General features: G+C 36.4%; 1 protein-coding gene across 1 annotated transcript in view; it reads left to right on the top strand.

The window, feature by feature from the left end:
• Window positions 1–490: 490 nt before the first annotated feature.
• Window positions 491–18,299, top strand: part of LOC135078556 (MOXD1 homolog 1-like) — a 56,478-nt gene continuing 38,669 nt past the window's right edge. Inside the window, exon 1 of the mRNA XM_063973091.1 lies at window positions 491–676. The gene's annotated coding sequence lies outside the window, so the exon portion shown is untranslated. The remainder of the gene's footprint in view (window positions 677–18,299) is intronic.

Raw genomic sequence — 18,299 nt, 5'->3', positions numbered from 1 at the left:
ATTAATGCATGTGTGCGTGCAAGGCCTTTATTTCAGACTTCGTGTGTGCTTCGTGAATTTCCGATTCCTCTTATTGCTTTTTTAAGTGTTCCGTTATTTTTAGATCATCAACCCTCCAACTTCAATCATCATTTTCAATTTATTGTAGTAATGCAAGAACATTAACAACAGCACAGTTGGTATGGTACGAGTATCAAACTGAGAAAATAATGTAAATCTAATTTAAGTGTTTAGCAGGTAGATAAATTACACTTTTAATGAAATAAATAAAGTATCGACGCGTATTTTTACCCTATCGACTCCAAAACCAACCACCACCATTCGAGATCGCTCGATTGTATTTTCTCTCGCTTACACATTCATTCACAGAGCGTTCTCTCTTTCCCTCGCACTCGTTCATCGACCGAACCGTTCGTACAGTCTCGCTCGCCGGCCGGTCAATTGGAGAGAGAACTCATTCAATTTTTCAATCAGTCTTGCGCGAGCGAGCCACTCACGGAGCGAACGTTGCTTTGCGCATGCGTTATAACCTCAACGAACTGTCAATTCTCGAGCGAACGTAAATAAACAAGTGACTTTTAAGTGCCAAACCTTCTTTTGTTTTACTTAATTTCGACAAGTAAAGAGGATTTAGTGACTGTAATATCGTGTGATAATTTGTGCAACGAATTTGCCAGTGAGTATTCGTATTTTTGTTTTGTATTTTTTCGCATGCCATGCCATGCCGTCGGCCGGCACTGATTTTATCCGACAGGATCTTTTATTTATTTTTTAGGATATTCATTATCTTCGTGATTAGTGCTGCATTGTTTCCAAAGGCTTCTGTCTTAGAATAATTAAGTTGGTAACTTTGAACAATCGTCCAAAATACACGAAGGAAGGATTGGTCTAAAGAGGATTTGTTTGTACGTAAGATGTCTAACTGTCTAACATCCTTGCACAATCTTGTGCAAATACAATGACTAAAAGAAGAAAAACCTTGAAACAATTTTAAAAACCAGGTAGCGTAATGTGCAATAATTTAATCTAATGCAAAGATCTCGGTCATTGAACTTTTACCATAGAAGAGAAAAGCAGCTGATGTTACTGTGTTTACCTACTTACATAATTAGAAATTAATCTGTGTTTAATTTAGTTTTTCAATTTAGGAACCCTGTTTATTTTTAGAAATTATTCCTTTTTATTTTTAGGGGCCCTTTTTGTTTTTGTGACCGTGTAGGACCTATACGGCAGGGATTATGGAATCGAATTTATGTAAGTAGGTAGGTAATAAGTAGCTGTACTCGTAGGTACATACATAGTTACGAGTAAGCTCCTTCCTGCTTGAAATATCTTGTTATAATCTGACCCCAGCCTCAAATACAAGGCACTCAATAAGTAGGAGATTCTTTGAATTTCAATCATAGGTTAGGTAGGTATGCAGGTACCTACCTACCTAGGTAATACCTAACAGCTGTTCCGACTTTTGCGAGTAGCATTACTTCCCTAACTTAAGTTCTACGTTTCATTAGATAGCTTTAGTTAGAAAGATTCCCTATAAACCTTTAACTAGCTATACCTACTTCTTACCTAACTTATGAATAAGCCTACTGAAAGAACAAAGCCACTTGAACCCAGCTAGATAAGATAAACTGTGACATCCTGCCTGTATGCCGCGGCCCTAATTATCAACAATTATCAATAGCCCATCACGAAATTATAGACTTTAGTAGGTATGTACCTACCTAGGTAGGTACCTACATCCTAGGTGCATTGTAGACTGGTACTGGTAGGTAGGTAGGTAATTATAACTTATATCTGCTGAACATAGTCATCCGTTTCCAATGCAAACATATCTATGAAAGAAGAAATTCATTCAAGGACCTTTATGCCCGTCTTCTATTGTTGGGCTGGACTGTTGCAATCCTCGCGTTAGGCTTCTATATGCAGTGGCGGATTAACGTATAAGCACTACAAGCACGTGCTTGGGGCCCCTGTTCTCCAGGGGCCTCCATCCTCTGCTGGCGCGCCAGCAGAGGATGGAGGCGTTTCATTTCATACCTACATTTTATAGAGATTTAGCCTATGTTACTCGTAAGTAATGTAGCTTTCAAATGGTGAAAGAATTTTTAAAAACGGTCCAGTAGTTTTTGAGCCTATTCAATACAACCAAACAATCAAAGAAGAAGAAGAAGAAGAAGTGTAGATAAAGTAAAGCGCGTTTTCCCAAATATACAAGTGGCGTTTAAAGAAAGAAAGAAAGAAAAATTTATTACGATGAACATCACATACATGACAGAGAAAAAGACAGAAATGGCACATAAATATTACAAGGAAATAAAAAGTGAACTGAGCAGTGAGCAGTGCTATCCTGTCGCAACAGCGATGCCCATCGCAATGGGATTCCACTCAGCATATGCCGTGGCCCACGGTGGGGAAGGCCACGACGCTGGTTTTCAGTGGGCCCCATGCCGAGTGGAAGTCACGGACACTAACCTAAACTGCATATCAACAAGGCCGTTTAAATCCTACTAATATTATAAATGCGAAAGTTTGGATGTCATGATGTCTGGATGTTTGGATGTCTGGACGTCTGTTACTCTTTCACGCAAAAACTACTGAACGGATTTTGTTGAAACTTTACAGTATTACTGTTTATAACCCACATTAACATATAGGCTATAATTTATGACGATCTGTGACATACTAAATTTCACGTGGGTGAAACCGCGGGCAAAAGCTAGTATAAATATATAACAATAATAATAATGTGCAATCATTTGTTGAATAAACATAATTATAATAAATTAATCCTTCAAGGCCCGCGAATTTAGACACAATAGATAATCAATTGTTATGACATTAATTAATGCCGTCTGGGACTCAAGCGGTTAAAGATGCTACATAATAAAATAATACCCGTATTAAAATAATAATAATTGTGTATACAGGATGTCCCGTAATGCAACGTCAAGCCGTAACTGGGTATTGAGGCAAGTTATGCTGGTTATCAGAAAAATATAAAAAACAATCTATGTAACATTTTGTCAAAGTAATAGGCATTAAAAAAAAACAAGAAAATCTACTCCCGGTGACGATCTTTTTACTCGTGTTGCCACAAATCTTCACTATTTCCAAAATTTTTTTTTGTTAAGTAACCCTGAATAATGCTTCTCTAAATTGTTATCAAAATTACGAAACCAGCTGCTCCAGCTTGGATGAAAAAAATACATTATTTCCAAAAAAAATTTCAAAATAAAAATTTTGCCTAGTTTAAACTGACTGTACTGAAAAAAAATTGTACTACGCGAGTATGGCAAGTGAAGTCATAATTTGGCGCATTTAGTAAGGATTCCAAAATGGTATAACACTTGGTAAATTCTTGCTGTAATTGTCGACAATTTTTGTTTTTTTTGGAAATAATCCCGTTTTTAACTTTATCTACCTTGGTTAAATATTATTATTCTAATGTGCCCAAAATTCAAGTTTCTGGCTTAAGTGAGGTGGAGAAGCCATTTTAAAAGGTATGAGCGGAACGGAGAGGGCCATCTTACCAAGCAGGGATGTTATGGATATCCGTAACCGTAACCGATACTATCGGATATCCGAAATAAAAAAATACCCATAACCGTAACCGAAACTGATTCAAAAGTTACGGATAGTTTCGGATAAAGGCGGAGTCTTAAGGGTACAATAAATTCCAAACAGAAGCATTATTCAGGGTTACATAAAAAAATAAAATTAGAAAAAGTGAACCCGCAAAGAACGAAAATCCGTCCAGATAAGCTTAATTATTTAGCATTAATGTGTATTGAGGCAGACATACTTCGTCGGATAAATTTCGACGATGTAATCTCGGAGTTTGCTCTGATTAAGGCAAGGAAAATAATGTTTTAAGTTTTACATTTCACCTACTACACTTTCTATTTTGATGAACTTTCATTTTATACTTTATACCTTCCATTCCATTCCTTCCATTTCCATTTAAGCAATAGAGGGCCTACACAGGCTCTGTGCTTAAGGCCTCGGATACTCTTAATCCGCCACTGTCTATATGCTATAGGTAGGATAGACTGACCTTAGCTGTACGTTGAGGCGGCACTCTTCATGTCGTGTCGACAACAAACCTACACAGTGTCAGCCCAAAACTCCGCCACGAGAGTGGCGTTGTCAGTAGCCTTCATTATATCTTCCTGCGTGCAGTTGTTTTGACCACGCTACACAGGGCAAGGCACATCATGTGCTTCGTCGACTGGGGAACAAAACCACACTAGCACTCCAAGAATCCCCACATGTAGGTACTTACAGATTGTCTTTACTACGGCCGACGGCCTTAAGCCAGGGGGGGGGACATTGAGGCACGGGATGACGGGACCACGGGACGATTCTTTACCCTCATCCTATCATTGGCAATTTAACTCCTGTCTCCTGGGATCGAGTTAGAAAAAAACCTGAAATAACTCTTCTACCTACACGTTTTAATTTACTATGCACAAAGAAACATGATACAAAAATCGTCTTATTATTCTATTATTTGTCGGCCGTTTGGTGTAGTGGTTCGAAACGGACTACTATTCCGGAGGTAGCGGGTTCGATTCCCGCACAGTACAAACATTTGTGTGCATGAACATATTTGTTTGTATTGGACTGGGTGTTTTCTATGTATAATAAGTATGTATTTACAAAAAAAAGTATTTAAGTATGTTTATATCCGTTGTCTAGTACCCATAGTACAAGCTTTGCTTAGTTTGGGACTAGAAGCGCAGTGTAAAATGTCTAAGGATATTTATTTATTTATTTATTTATTATCGCGTCAATTCAACGTAACCACTGAGTTTATTGTTCAATGAATATAAATAGGTAGGCACTTAAGGCTTGGTATTTCTGCTAAAGTAGGTATTTCGCGCTGTCAAAATCTGCGCGCGCAATACTTCGCCGAAGACAGCGCGCCAAAGAGCTCTCGCGGCTACACAGTATAGAAATACGCAGTTTAGAAATACGCAGTTGGTTAGGTTAGGTTGACTTCCTTCCGTTCAAGCGTCACACTCACAGCACTTTCTAATACAAATCATATCCAAGTGATACAAATTAAAACAACTTTCAAAATTTTTGGGAATATATTTTAGAATCGAATACGAGTAGAATATAACTGCCAAAGTAAACACGGTTCAAAGAGGCGTGGCGTCACCCGACCTTCCGGAAGTTCCGCGCCGGCTAAAAGAATTTCAAGATTACGTCACCCGACCTATCCTCGGGAGCTTGAGCGATTGGAAAAACATTTTATGATCAGTTACTCGTAGTAGCGATTATTTAGAGCTTGGATAATAAATTATAGTTGTTGCAATTCACAAAGCTTTGCATGTGGTTAATTACATTAATCAGTACACGCATCAATTTTGTTCAGTCTTTTTGTTTATTAATAAATAAAAATATCATACTAAAATTGCATACATATTTGTTTGTATTGGTCTGGGTGTTTTCTTTCCATAATTTATGTATAACGTATGTACGGGGCTCTGTATCGAAAATCACTATGAGCAATGAGCATCACACACTGTTACCTGGAGTTTTTATAAATTTTGTGCTTTAGAGAGTCGAGAGTATAGCAGATAATTAGTCCATCGTGACCAGAAATGTGTCCACTAATAGCAAAATTCGTTCAAATACTATAGTTTTAAAGTTATTGGCTAGAAGATTCTTTAATCTTGCAGCTTAGTAGACCTTTAGCTACAGACCTTAGACAGTATTTTTGAAACATTCTTACGCATGGTGGAGGAAGGGACGCTCTAGAGCAGTGGTTCTTAACCGGTGGTCCGCGGACCACTGGTGGTCCCTGGAGGCATTCCAAGTGGTCCACGATGTGCAATTGCACACCTTGGTCAAAACCACTTTTAACTGAGTTTTGCAGTCAAACTGGTTTTGACAGATTATGAGGTGGTCCCTGACAAGACAGAAATTTGGTAAAATGGTCCCTCATGACTTAAAGGTTAAGAACCACTGCTCTAGAGACTCAAAACTACAAGGATACACATGAACTCCAGTTTTAAATCCGTTGATATCTGCTGCATCTGCCATGTTTTTGGCTATAAGATTCTTCTATCTTACGGCTTAGACCTTTAGCTACAGACCTTAGACAGTATTTTTGTGAAAATTCTTACGCATGGTGGAGGAAGGGACGCTCTAGACACTCAAGTCTACAAGGAGTCACATCAACTCCAGTTTTAAATCCGTTGACATCTGCTGCATCTGCCATCTTTTTGGGTAGAAGATTCTTCCATCTTGCAGCGTAGACCTTTAGCTACAGACCTTAGACAGTATTTTTGAAACATTCTTACGTATGGTGGAGGAAGGGACGCTCTAGAGACTCAAGTCTACAAGGAGTCATATGAACTCCAGTTTTAAATCCGTTGACATCTGCTGCATCTGCCATCTTTTTGGCTAGAAGATTCTTCTATCTTACAGCTTAGACCTTTAGCTACAGACCTTAGACAGTATTTTTTATTATTTATTTGTGTCAGTGTGCTCTTCTAAAGAGTGTAAGACGATTGTATGTATACCTTGATTTTTTAGAATCCAGCAGAGATGTAAACAAACACTTTCATACACAATTACACCATAATCACTTACGTGTTCATAATATCATACACATTATTTAACAAGCCCATGAAACCAACTTTATTTTCACGTTTATACAAGTTTGAAATCAATCTTTGAAACAAATTATTTTAGCAAAATACGTGGACGATGAGAATTTGTGAGACTTGTCAAATTGACTTGACGTTTAAAATCATGTGTTATCTCCATATTGTCTATGACTTGTCTCTGACACATCAGTGCCGTAACCTGTGAGTCATAGACAATAATCTGTAAATTTAATCGATATTATTTTAAGTATTCACTTATTCCGATTACTGATTAATTTTAAATAAAAAATATACGATACTTTGTTTAGTTTTCCAGCGATAACTTCGACAATATTGGAGATAACGTAAATTTATTTTTCTACTTTTAGTGTTTACTTTTTCGGAGTCAGTTTAATTTTTAGTCGGTTTTATTTAAACGAAATTATTTTACTTTTTTATGCAATTAATGCTTACGTATTGTTTTTGTTCCATTGTTTATTTTTAAGAAATTAAAAAACTTCTTTCAATGAGGGTTTTCGCGATTGAAAAATATACGTAGACGCGAGGTCCAAATGCTGCATGATTGGTTATTTTTGACATGACATTGACAGATATGTCAAAATCCACCAATCACGCAGCAAGCAACAGAAGTTTAATAACTTTACGGATATCATTGATTGTTTTACTGTCCAGTGTGTTTTTTGATTACATCTGCACAAACAGTTTGTTTCCTGTTCTCGAAAATTTCATAATCAGTTCACATTCAATGTTGCGACTTTGTTGCATATTTTTAGTATTTTGACGATCACCCGGCGATGATACGCAAGTACTACAACATTTCACTTCGCGATTAACGAGAGGTTTTGTCGCATCACTAGTTCACAGACTAAAAATATTTTTATGTCAGTTGGCCATATTTGATGACATTTCTGCTGATTTCTAAAAAATTAGACTGTAGGTTGTAGGTACTATTAAAATGTAATTTTAACTCACTGGTTTTGTCTCATATTTGAGGAATGTACTATGTATCATGAGTAGAGTCTTCGTTTAAAAGGATGCGAACGATTTAAAATTTCAATAGGTAGACAAAATTGATAATTCTTAATTATTAAAAATTTAAGCTTTCTCCAGTAACACTGATATTATTATACTGTGACTCATCAAAGTCATCATTGTCAAAAATATTGACAAATCGCGAACTGTCACAGCCAAAAAACTGACACGCGTCCGTCCTCCGTAAGCGCCACCGCGCGACTGATTGAGATTGTCCAAGCCGTCATGGACGATTTTTTCCACATTTTTTAACATTGTAACTAAATAAGACGCAATATAAAAATTTCATCCGTTAAAAGCCCTCAAGTTATTTCTGAACTTTAGTTTAGTAAAAGATTTAGAACCTCAAATCGCTTATTTTAAAAATAAAACCATAAATAGAAAACGAATAGAGGTAACTTTGGGAATATATTCTATCGAGTCAACTTCATCAAATCGTGTTTCCATCCGTTAATAGCCCTAGAAAATATCCTCAACTATGCCCAATAAAAATCTTAGCCTTTAATTTTACTGTTTAGTACCTCAAAAATGAAAAATGAAAACCTCTTTTTCGCCATTTTCTCTGCTACCCGGCCTTAAGTAAACTGATATTGTTGTTGTGACATCATTCGTTTTTAATCAAGGACTTCTTTAAGTCCAATCAAAACTCTAAGGACATCATGGAAATTCGTCTAGAGTTCTAGACGAACGCTCAACAAAAATAAGTTTTCATTTCAATCATTTTTATTTCTTACTCAATGAATAATCCTGAAATAAATCTACATAGCTCTGACCTCAACCGAACTGGGCTGGCAACGCTAACAAGATAAGTTAAAAGCTTTTTTCATTTGAGAATCAATTAACTTAGCCAAAGACAATGGCCATAAACAACTACGAAAAGCAACGCTATTTTTTAAGTCGTCATGCCTAGAGTCTATGACTCATTTCGTTGGAAGTGCGACTCACTCGCGGATTTTATTACCTATGGGAAAATACCTGTTGTATGTAGCTTGTTAGGTAAGTTCACTGGATCTCAAACTTCGTGATTCTTATGCATAGTTTAACGCCCGTATTCACAAACAATGACTGCTTAAGTGAAGCAGCAAATCGAACGCACAGCGTTGGATAAAGCTCTGTGATTGGTTCGTGTGTGACCCTGTGCGTCCACGCGCACTGTGAGACCTCATAGTAATGTTTGTGAATACGGGCGTTAGATTTGCAAGTGGTTGGCTTTTGAATATCTGCATGAGTGCGTCAAATAGGTTCTATTTATGTACAAAATTAGTAGTTATGTAGGAACACTGGAAACCCGTTTTATTAAACTTTATTTTAGCTTTTGACTTTGCTATTTATCGGATTCAGAACAGATTCTTTATCCTTTATCTTGTCAGTTTGAGAAACGACGAGCTGCACTGTATCAATTTAATTCATATCAACAATTTTATGATTACAATTTGATAAGCTATTTATTCCAAAAGGAACTACCTATTTGGTGGAGGTGATTTAAGTTTGAAGCTCAAGCCAATTTTATTATTTTTCCATAGAAGGAAAGGAACATAAAGGTAAAGGTATTCTTATTCAGACAAAGTCAATTGACAAAAAGATTGTAATGTCACATTGAACTGTAGTGCGGCTTATTGTTATCCTTTTAACTGATGAATAACAAGTTCAAATCTATTCTGCAAGTGTCAGGTGCTCGGCGCACAGCAAAGGTTCGTTTCAGCAAACATTTGTGTTTGCGTTTCCTTTTCTTGTTAGTTACGTTTGCTGTACGTATTTTAGCTTTTTGAGACATTGAAATTGCAAAACACACTATACCTCAACTCCATTTGGGCAAGATCGAAAAAATTCGGTGAGTACAAAAGGGTGTCATTTTATGCCTAATAATTAATAATTGACAAGGATTAAATTCTCTCATTCATGAAAATATATTGGTCTACACTTAATACCATAATTATGCTACCTATTTGATGCACACTTCATGGTTTTGTAGACAAAATCACAAATAATAAATATGAATATGCATATTTATGTCGGTTGACGCAAAGTTATTTCAAAGAGCATTAATTTCCACTCCATAACATAAACCACTTCCATTAAAAATTGGTTTACATTAGGAGCATCTATGTCAAACACGAAATCAGATCAAACAGAACCTTTCCCAGGGAATGTATTTGGAAATATGCCGTGGGAGTGGCTAGAAGTGCTAATGGCAACAAGGATCTGTGACGACGCAGCGAGAATATTTTGTATCCGTAGTTCCAATCTAACGAGCAAGCAAGACGGCTATTATAGCTCTCTCATTAGCAAAACAAAGACAACTATACTACCATCTATGGCACTGATTCAAATGCCATGAAAACGAAAATATTCGAAAATTATTCCGATCGTAAAGGAATTTCCAAGATAAGATTTAATGATGCAACCGATAAACAAGAACAAAAACGCTTACGACGATTATTTCGTAATGCTGCTCCTGTAATCAACGTTATTTAGATTTTATTGTGGGCCGTAAAAGCTCGTTTTATTGGAGTAACTTCTGAAACACCTTTGTTGCCTATTTTGGATCGCATTAAGCTGTTTACAGCAAACTTATAAAGTTAATAGCCGAGAGCGCGGGGTCAGGGAGGTGAAATTGCAAACATTCCGGCTCGACCTCTATTAAGTGTGGCTCTACTAAATTGGAAGCTGAGAAAAAACCCAGACGTTAATGTTGTAAAATATCAAGGGACCAGGCCCTTCTGTCTGCGAAGGGCTATAATTGCTGATTCCCGTCGACCACTCTGAATAGCCACTTTTGTGCCAACGTATTTTAATTCTACACTGGGACCTATTTCTCACGACTATACGAGTATAGAAAATTAGATGTAGGTATCCAAGGTCTGCGATTGCTCTGTGCTTACTATTAAACGTATATGACTTAACCCTTCAATGTTGAAAGGGGAATTTGCCCAAGTAATTTGCTTTAAGCCGCAGAATAATGTAACGCATATCAACAACTGCTTGTTGATTGTGCAATTACTCGTAAACATACCGTGGGCGCAAAACGCTATGAAGAAATAGACATATTTGGTAGTAACCGACATAATGTTTTGAGTGTTGTTCTTATTGGAGAGTCTAGTGAGTATACGCTTCATAAATTAGCAAGTAATGAACAGCATTACTGTCAGACGGCACTGAGTCATACTCGCACAGTTTATTTCATAACATCTTGAGTTAAGAAGACATGTCGTGACCGGTCGATTCATGTTGTGAACTTGACTGATATTAGCTATTTGTTAGCCGGGTGTCGTCTGTATACAACTGTATGGATTAAAATAATTAGCTTAATTAGGCGTTGACGTACCACTGGGAACCGAAATTGATGACGGCTTTAGAGGAAGTAACTGGCCGTGTGAATATTTGAACGAGTTTAGAAAAATGTTCAAGCAGATGTTCAAAACAAGTTTGTTTCCTCCAAAATCTTTAGTGAATTTTAAGATCATGTGGTTGCATTTTAGAATTTAAGTATCGGTTTATCTTCTGATGTTGCCGTAAACGAAAGAATTGCTGCTGTAATTACTCACGTGATTTTAAGATTACATTAGCAACAGAAACGACCGAAATTTCTCCAGCTGAATACTCACGTACATGAGTCGAAGTCAAGAGCAATTTCGATCCCGTGCGAGTTTTAATCTTTTTAGGAGGAAGCTGGTTATTAACAGGTTTCTTTATCTGAATGACTGTACACTGATTCAACGGCCGACGATTCGTAAGTGAAACTAATTTTGTATCAGTTGCAGGTATACAATCGGTTAGCAAATAGATGAGGTCAAAGATCTCTGACTCTCACTTTATTTATGTTTTCTTTATCAAACTGTGTTAATTCAATTTACGCTACTTTATAACGCTCGTATTACTGGTGACTAATTCATGAAATTTCTTTTCTGTGTTTTACTTTCGTACTCACTTTACTTTTGTCTTTGTGTTCATTAATATTTTCAATGCCAATGGAACATTGTGTATTTCAAAATGCTGAGCAGTTACACGCATGCATGTTATTAACAGACCCTATTACATTATTTACATACTCGATAATCTATCCATTTATTGAGCAAAAAGTAATGCAATACCCGCAGTTTCGCACTTAATGACATGTGCCGAACACCGGATATCCTTAACATGTGTTTAGGGCAAATAAAAGAACTTTTACTGGCTACCAGTTTTTGCCCAAAGGCATTTGCGTGTTGAAAATCATCAAAGTAAGAAGCTTAAGCTTAATTTTAACATGGACTTTGTTCCTTCCTTTTGTTATCTTCCAATTTTGATTTCTTTGCGAGAATAAATGTATGTTTTTGAAGTTTCCTTATTGAGATTTATCGAAAATTTGAATATTGTCTTACCGATAAAGTAGCTTCGGATGGTGTTTGAATGGGATCAATTTTTCTTTCGGCAAAGTTGACACAAGAAATTGTCTCTCGAGATTGAATAAAAGACGTGTGTGATAAGCGAAAATTGTATTCCCTTTCTTGACGATTTTTCGGGACTTTTTTTTCCTAAATTATGGAAATTCACGCTAACATGACCTTTTGCAACCTCCGCAAGACTTAGCAATTTAGCATAATGTTTTTAAGAAGCTAAAGGCAGACATCTTTTTTTTGCTTCAATAATTACCCGCACGCGACTACTGCCAATTTCCAAATAAGAGGTAAAGTGTACAGCTGTAATATGCAAATTGATGGTTCAACTTAAACGGATATCGTAAAAATTGCTGCTACTTATGTGCTATAAATATAACGTGTGGACTACCAGTAGGTAATTGTAGACACTAACAAAATTACAGTTTTCTTAGTAGCAATTTTATTAAAAATAAGTAAGAAATATTTTGAACCAAAACAAAAACGAATTTAGGTTAATTTCGCAAAATAAGGGGAAATAAAGGATGTGTAAGAGGTCAACGAGGTTATTAATGAAGATTTATAAGAGGAATCACTCCAGGCAATTCGAGCAACATTATTATACCGTCTGATTAATCTCTAACAATTTGATACAAAGCCGAGAGTAAAGGGCAATCAAATTAGTTTATCATATCGTAAAACTTGATTGTAATTTTCAATATTCAAAGTTTGAATTAGAAGCTTGGGTAATGTGAGTTTTTTTTACCTAATAACTGCCTTCTCCGGGAGCCCCGCTCGCTGGCAGCCTAACTGTTGGTCAAATCGATGTTGATGATGAATGATTGCTGAGATTTCGTTTAATGATGGGCCCGCGCCGGCTTCCAACTGACAAGATAAAACGACTGGCTCAAATGCTTTGAACGCGCACATTTTGGGATGCCGTAGGCATTTTGGTTGAACCTTCGAATTTGTATCTCCTGTTCACTCAATTCTGTTAATATTATTTTACTGCTATCATTATTGGCACTATCTTGATCGCTATTTTTCTTAGATTCAATACAAAATGATTTCTTTAAGTGCATCAGTAAAAAACTTATTTCATTAGGTTAGGTATACGGAGCTTACTTTAATTCGATGATGCACACTTGCTTATTTTTTTCTTGTTGTACATCGTGAACTCCAATGAAATGTGTAATCTCTACAACGTCTTGAGTTATGGTGAGCTCTGTGATATTGCTATCGTGTATTTTATTTGCTCCGACGTGCGTAATTAATAAACGTAAATAGTGATTAATAAGTGCTTCGGCAGAATTATCTGCTTCGCTAAAATGTTCAATAAATTAGCGGCCATTTTATCGTACATTGTTTGTCTGCTATATTATTTAGGCATTCAATTAGCGAAGTTTGGAACTACACTTTGGTTCCAGAAGCGATGTTTATTCATGAATTAAATTTTATTTTATTGTTATTTGCATTGCAATTACGTCAAATTGACATGAGATTCAGAATTAGGTCAAATGCTTCAACGTTCTCTGTACAAAGACTCACGTTGTGATATTTACCAACATTTCGTCCTACACAGTCATTACTACAAATTGCTCATTTTGTGCTATTGTCTGTCTTTGTCATTCAATGATTTATATTTAATTTCTTCCGAGTGTTGGCTCAGGTGGCTCAGGCTCGAGGTATTCAATAAAAGATGACATGTTATTATATTCAGGCATCAAAAGAACTACATTGTTCTTTAATTATACATTAAATTTAATAATACCGGTATCTCTTATCGGTCTTATTGTTTTAAAGTTACGGTTTACTTTTCCGTAGCAGGTGTTTTAAATTTTTGAACGTAGGCGCACGTATGCGCAGGAGTTGGGTCTGTTGACTGATCTGTCACCGGACTGGTTATGATGTAACTAAACGTTCCGATTGTAATGTGATGTGAATGACATGCCAGTTATGTGGTGACGCCTATTAAACCGATTCCCATAATTTATGGAGTTTAAAGACTACTGGTAATTTATTCACCGATTTCCTGTTTGGGTGTGTTTTGGAGAGATGAGTGGTCGTGGTTTAATGGCGCGTCGCTATTTATAAGATTAATTAATTGACTGCCTTATCGTTCGTGATTGATTTTATTGAATGGCAATTCAAATTAAAGCTATGAATCGAAATGTTATTTCAACATAGTCTTACATTTTATCTCGCTTGAAGAAATTATGTGAAAATACCTGTTAAAGCTGGTAAAATTTCTTAGGCAAACTTGAACTGTCCGAAACTCTACCTAGCTGTGATTCTCAGGCACAACTTATTTTGGAACTGGTTCCATCCATTTCCAAATCAAATTCAATAGTCTGAATAACCTTGGTTATGTCTGGAGATTCTAAGATTGCTGAAGTGCGTTACTCCCCTTAAATCCAGGTAAATACTGTGGCATCTTATACAGTTGTAATAGGAGCCATTTTTCAGCAAAACTTTAGTCCGATGTGCTGTCGACTGTACCTTCAGACTTGGATAAGACCTCCAAAATTGAATCCATTGTATCAACCGCCATTCACCCGCTCTCTTCAAAACTGGCAACACTACCGACAGGTGTGTTCCCGTCGTGCCCCTTTTTTAACGTCCGTTCCCGTGCCAAACATCACTACGAAATGCATTAACCACCCTTAAAACTGGTATTTAAAGCCAACCCTTAGCACGCAGAAATTAAAGTCCACTTTACTCTGCAAGAAATCTGTACCGGCACAATGGTAACGATGAATGGATCATTTCCCTTACAATATGTTGCAACGGTTAACTATACTGGCCATTGGAAATTAACTTGTAAGATGCTCCGGTTATGATTTAATTTTCGTTGGACGAAAATTAATTCTCGGGTGTAATTGTGTTATCTTTTGTTTTGACTTTTTTTGGATAAACAAAATCTCAGGGCTCGATTTTGGGGATAAATTCTTGATTGTTATTTAGGTAAATTAAAAATGATGTCATTCGTGAATCATGAATATTAAAATTATTTCATTGTGATAAATATTAGTCAATATACGTTGTCCCGTCGACCCGTCAGTCATCGTCAAGATAGGAAAAACCTTTTTGCGATCACCGAGTATGCCTAACTTCAGAAAATTTCTGATCTGAGATGGTCCTATAGGATACAAGTTGCCTTACTAATACGAATATTGTCTGGTAACTCATGATCGTTAATATTGGCAATGGTAAAATACTTTCAAATATGTACCTACGTAATTATGTTAAGGGATAGGTCACACAAACTTGCAAAATGTTCACTTTTTCTTTAGAATAATACATATTTGTGAATTATATTATTACATATTTATTAGCCTATCTTTCAAATAGAAAGGAAACACCGGTGTTGATCGCATGCTTTCCATAGGTCGTTTTTTGCAAGGAAACGTCGATATCGCTTCTCACACATTAATCGCATCTCTTGCATCGATATTCCCAGTTCCCACGTTCGCCATGTGAAAATGTTTTAATACAATTTCTTTTTAATTTTAGTCTAATATTAATTAGCCTTATTAATTAAGTTGTAACATGTGACCTGTAAAGTTTTTCGCTGATCAATTGGTCTTCTATTTGCTAATTACAGTTTTGTTAGTACTACCATATAAGTATGGTAGCCATAGTAGGTACCTAGGTCCATTTTGAAAAAGTCTTACTTAGTCTACTGCAAAATATAGAATTTCTCAATAATAATCAACATAAATCAGTCAATACTTACATCTTACCAATTAGCTCACTCAATATGGGTTTAATACCATAAATCATGGCCGTTGAAGTCGGATTGTTAGCTTCAATCATTTTATTTTCCTACCGTTTTTTCCTTTTTATTCTTTACTTATTGGCTGTTCGTAGAAAAACTAAATAAAGCAGTTTACACATCGCTGGATAAAATCTATATCCGATATCATACAAGCCATGCATCAAAGGCTCGGGCCGAAACAAAAAACTGTATGAAACGCTAATTCACGTGGGATGAACGATCGACTTATACATTTGCATTAGTCGAACGCGGATAAAAAAGAAAGGATGTTGTGTAGTGGTGTGATTAGATCGGAATTAATTATATGTATTATCGATATTTAGGCTCAGGATATGACGAAAGAAAACTTCTCTCCATCGTCTAATTGTGTTCTTTAGCTAAGATGAACCTAGAATGTTAATAAAAAATATTCAAGTTTTAAACACAGATTGCCCGGTTATAAGGAAGAAAAGAGACACTTTAGTTTTCTCAAAATTTAGGATAGGGTATGACTAGGATTTGACTACGAAAGAGGACACGAAGAAATTCCCCGGCGGTTAATGCATTGATGATTATTCCGAGATCATAATTTCATCGATAGAATCATTTCATTTTCTCAGCACTAAATCGAAACCTCTCAATGCTAGAATGTAACGCATGAGTCAAAGAACCAGTCATCGGTTCATAAAAATAGAAACAAACTGGCTATCAGATAATAAAACAGATGTTATGAGACCGAGAAAAGTTTGCTTTGCACTTTGCGTTATTGATAACCGTGTAGAAAGTACGCTCAAAATTGCTATATATAGTTTATGATACACGCTCGTTAACATTCGAAGTTTATGGTAGATCGCAATAAACCGTATATTTTATTTTGCGTGATGATTATAAAACGTCGTAAAGGCATAAGACAAGGTTCGAAAGATTTTAATGTAGGTGATTTTGTTCGGTTGCCAAATTACTTAAATTAGGATTTACTTCACTAATATCGTCAATTTATTAGTTCTAACTTCTTTCATCGTATGAATTGTTAAACTGTGCAGCTGTGGTAACACCCCAAATATCAGAGTTTATGAGTCGACATAGTCATAGTCTAACCGCCTCTGTGGTCTAGTGGTAAGACCACCTGTTTCAGACGCAGAGGTCCCGGGTTCGATTCCCAGTGGGGGCAGATTTTTCTGTTCGGTTTGGTTGGTGGTAGGGCTTGTTCTAAGTCCGCCTGGCTAGCTACCACCATCTTATCTAAGTCTGTCGCCATAACAACAATGTTAACAGCATTGTTGTGTTCCGGCAGTTGGAGGTAAGATAGCCAGTTCCTCTGTGATTGAGGATTCCGGGTGAAGCTCGCTTCCACCTTCGGCCAGATCATCACTTACCATCAGGTGAGATACAGGCCAAGAGCTTCCTCGTTGCGGATAAAAAAAAAAAAAAAAAAAAAGTCGTCTATCTAGTATGATTCGTTGACACTAAAAAAAACGTCCTTTCTGAATCACGGAAGCATAATTTCTTTTCGGACAATCAAGTCCATCAAACCTGCAATGATTACAAAATGTTCTTTATTTCTGTGTTCCATCTAGGAATTAAATCTAGGAGCACCCACTTGAAACGTTATAATACCATCCTTAATGCGACGAACTTCCATTCTGTTTCCGAATGTTCATTCCGTTACAGAAAGCATGTCAACATTAAATACTCATTAGATAATTTAAGGAATTGGGGAAAGTAGACGTTAATTTACTTTCTTCGACAATTCGCCATGTTATTTTGGGCTCGGCGAGTCTTGTTGGTAGCTATACCAGCTATAGGCTGAATGAGAATTTTAGATTAGGCAAATAAGAGAATTCCCAGCCATGACAGTCCTGTTCCATTTTGGGCAGGGTTGCCAGACGACTGGAAATATCCGGATTATTCCGGTTTAACCTGACCGGATTTTAACTGAATATTTAATTAATTGTACCTACCTCGTTCTCATGGGGCTAACAGAGGCATCAAAAAGGTTTCATTTCATGTGAGCAGAAGTAGTTTATTTTTCTTTTTTTATGTGTAAAGCAACCCTAGTCGCAAAAGCTTTCCTTTGAGCGTCGAAAGTTTCATTATACATAATTTATTTTATATTTCCGTAGTCTGGAACTTCAATTGTGAGCACTCACCCTAGAATAATTTAGAATATTGCATTTATTTTTCAAATAAAAGAAGAATTGCTCAAAGGCACTCGAGGAGTGGTATTTTGTTTTCTTTGAATAAAAATTATATCTTAGTGTCTTTAATTTATTTATGGCATTCGTTTCGTCTTTTATAGATGTGCTCTTAATATTATCTGTTCTGTATCTCCTTTTTAGGAGAGCTTAGTATTTACTTCGTAGAATCGTTAGTTATAAATTACAGCTTTGCAGCAATCTTTTCGAACAGAACTCAAAGGCAAAGTCTATGAGTTTGTTTAGTAATAAAATGGGTCGTAGTTAGCCATTTCACCGCGTGTGAATTTGCTGGCAATTCTGGCATTCAACCAGTAACGAAATTCTCATTCAGTCG

The sequence above is a fragment of the Ostrinia nubilalis genome, chromosome 15 (assembly GCF_963855985.1).
Source record: "Ostrinia nubilalis chromosome 15, ilOstNubi1.1, whole genome shotgun sequence".
Taxonomy (NCBI): domain Eukaryota; kingdom Metazoa; phylum Arthropoda; class Insecta; order Lepidoptera; family Crambidae; genus Ostrinia; species Ostrinia nubilalis.
The sequence above is the reverse complement of the archived record's forward strand: the minus strand, read 5'-3'. Positions and strand labels throughout refer to the sequence as shown.